Source organism: Mus caroli, unplaced genomic scaffold, assembly GCF_978045245.1.
Source record: "Mus caroli unplaced genomic scaffold, Mus_caroli_1 scaffold_20, whole genome shotgun sequence".
Lineage (NCBI taxonomy): Eukaryota > Metazoa > Chordata > Mammalia > Rodentia > Muridae > Mus > Mus caroli.
The window spans coordinates 9,478,105-9,481,770 of NW_028227275.1; positions in this window are offsets into that span (position 1 = coordinate 9,478,105).

Consider the following 3,666-nt stretch of genomic DNA (forward strand, 5'->3'; position numbering starts at 1 on the left):
GGTCATGGTGTCTGTTCATAGTAGTAAGATCCTAACTAAGACAGGAGTTGGTACCAGAGACTGGAGTATTGTTTTGATAGGCCTGATCATGCTTTTATTTAGAAGAATGTGGATTTGGGGACTTTGGATATAGAAAGCACTGGAACACTTTAAGTAGGGCTTAATGAGCCATCCTATTAGGAATATAAAAGACTTTGTTGCTTAGGGTGACTTGAACTGGGAAAGCCTTGCTCAGGACGTTTCAGTGGAGAAGAATGTTAGTATGTTGCATAAAGACTGTTTCTATGAAATTTTGGTTAAGAATGTTGCTGCTTTTTGCCATTGTCCAAAGAGTCTGCTCAAGGTTAAGGTGAAGAGATTTATATTAATTGCTTTGATAAAGAAAGTCTCAAAATAGCCTGGTATAAATTCTGTTGTGTGGTTACTAAAGTTCACTCTCATGAAGAGCTTTTTAATGAAAAGTAGAAAGCTTAAAAAAAAATACAAATGTGTGGTTCAGAGAGTAAAAGTGCACCAGGAAGTGCAATGGAGCTAAATCCTGTGTTCAAGGAGATGGCCAGGTTAAGGGAGTAGAGACTTTGGAGGAAGATCCCACCCAGCTAAGCTTAGGTCCAGGCATGGTAGTACAGGTCTTTAATTGTAGGAGACAGAGGCAAGCAGATCTCTTGAGATCAAGGCCAGTCTGGTATAGAGCAAATTCCAGGTAAAGAAAAGCTTTGGTTCAGCGTGGTGGTCCACACCTTTAATTTTACCATTCAGGAGACAGAGCCATGTAGATGTCTGACTTCAAGATCAGTCTACAGATCAAGTTCCAGGACAGTCAGTCAAGCTTAGGAAGTGAAAGAAACCACTGGAAAACAGAAAGCTGGTGATAATGCAACATAAAAGGGGAGCATGTTACACCCTCAGAAAACAGCAGAACTTAGCAGCTTTAGCCATTTTCCTCAGACTTTAGAGTCAAGAGGAAATGACTGGGACAATTTATATTGGTTAGCTAGAGCTAAGAAATTAGTGGTGATCAAGAAGAGAACAGCATCACTGAGGTAAAATCATCTGGGGAGTGTTTTATGACAGCACAAAGGAGCTGTGTTCCAGAAATAACCAAGATAGTACCTCATACAATAGCAGGACTGGTAATGTGTAAGAATCACCCAGATGGTACTAGTTTTGAAGGCATGAAGGGATCATAGAGAACGGCTGAGAACACTGTAAGAGACCAGGGAAGGCCATTGGTGAAGGTGCAGCCTCAATTGAATTTGAAGGCCCAGCACTGAAGGGGTCATGCAAAGGTATTGAGGCTTAGCACCATGAAGAGAGCCAATGAGAGGCTATTATTGAAGCCTAGTTGCAGCAGAACACCCCATCCTTTTGTAAATATTAGTACCATGGGGTGATCACCAAGAACAGAAGCAACAGTGGAGTGAGGTCAACCACAGTCAAGTGTGTTACAGAGGGCAGAGCTGCAGAACTAACCCAAGTTCTTTTGAGAAGCCTAGAATATCATGTATGGATCCTAGACATTGGTACAAGAAGCTATAATGTTGAAGTTGCCTTGGAAACCCCAAGATGTTAGAGATGCCAGAGACATGGGATATCTGCCAAGGAATCTGCTAACAGGGAGTAGAACCAACCCAGGAGAAAGAAGTTTGTTGCAGTCAGCAAAGATGAAAGGACTTGGAGATCTGAAGAGCACATTGACATCAGACACGAAGATCTAGAGTTGGGAGTTTACACAGCTTGTTTTATTTATCTTGTTTGGTCCAGCATTTCTTCACTATGATGTTTGGAACAGTAATATATATCCTGAGATGTTTAAGGTATATGATGTGCTTTTTGATTTTTACTGTTTAGGGGATTACAGTTAAGTAATTGAATAAATCTTAGAAAAAGCCTCTGGACTTTGGACTTTTAACATTCTTGAGACTGCTGTAGACTTTTGATGTTGGGCTAAATGTATTTTGCATCATGCTGTGTTTAGGTATGGCTTATGTGTTTGAACAAGCCTACATGGGTCAGGGAGTTGAATGTGGTGGTTTATAATGCTTGGCCCAGGGTATGGTATTATTAGGAGGTGTCCTTATTGGAGTAGGTGTGACCTTTTTAGAGGAAATATGTCACTGTGGAGGTGAGCTTTGAGGTCCTCCTCTTAGCCACATGGGAGCTAGTCTGATCCTTGGCTTCCTTTGTATGAAGATGATTAACATTCCACACTTCCTATATCATATCTGTCTGGATGCTGCCATGCTCCTGCCTTGATGAAACTGAACTGAACCTCGGAACCTGTAAGCCAGTCCCAATTAAATGTTGTCCTTTATAAGACTTGCCTTGGCCATGCTGTCTATTTTTAGCAGTAAAACCCGAACTAAAACAATACCTAAAGGAATAATGTTATGATCCTTTATTTTGCAGCCTTTGAGAGGACATACACAGTGCTACTACAAGACCAGGTACTCATTGTATTGAGTGAATATTTTCCTGATTGGTGGAGGTAATTATTAAAGAGACTCCCAGTAACACATATAGTAATCACTGATGTCTACTAAATATAGATGAATTAAAATTGCTTTGATAGAATGTGTAGGTCACTAAACCATTTAAGTCCGAACAGAGGCATTTGTCTTTATTTTCTTCTTTTTCTTCATTCTTATCTTATAGAATACATCCAGACTGTAGCCTTCTCTTTGTCCTGTCTACTTCCTCCAGATCCACTGTACCTCTCTTTCCCTTACAAAATACAGAAGTTGTCCCAGAAATATCAACCAGCTATGGCATAACAAGGGTCAGTAAGACTAGGCACAGAGCCACAGAGGGATTCTCTTAAAGCCAGAAAGTTCTGATCTTACATTTTGATTTATATATAAAAAAAAAGTATATATTTAGAACTTGACTATATTTTCTCCACGCAAAATATTGTCAAGTTCTTTCTGTAGTAAATGAGACACAAGTTCAAGACTAAAGTTGCAGCCTCATGTGTTAACCCCTCAATGTATTTATGGATGAGAGCTTCTTTTAACTGCGTCTTTGTCACCACATTTCTGCTAATGTCTGTCTGTCTGTCTTATGAGGGTTCTTATACCTCCTTTCTCTAATTTACTTCTGGAAATTTTCATCCTTCAAATAATCATTCCTAATTTTTCCTCTGATTTAGTTTAAGTCTCACATGTAGATTAACGCTTTCTGTAATTGCTCCAGTTGAAACGTCCTCCTTTAAATCTCTATATAATTTACTTTAATTTTTTGTCTTGTCCAACTATTTTTTTTTTGGTTTTTCAAGACAGGGTTTCTCTGTATAGCCCTGGCTGTCCTGGAACTCACTTTGTAGACCAGGCTGGCCTCGAACTCAGAAATCTGCCTGCCTCTGCCTCCCGAGTGCTGGGATTAAAGGCATGCGCCACTATGCCTGGCTTCTTGTCCAACTATTTTATTCAACTATTACATAATATTCTAAAGTGTTTCTGGTGACAATACATTTTATTTCCTGTGTGCCCAGACAAAAAAAATCCATAGGTACTGGCATATAAGTAATGTTTAATGAACAGTCATTTGTGATAAAATTGGTAAGCAAGTGTCTATCATATTTTAGAATAGTGGTAATTTTTCAAAACTTCCACTATCTCATTAGAATGTCATCTTGGCCAGACAGCATAATGCTTCTGAATTCTGATT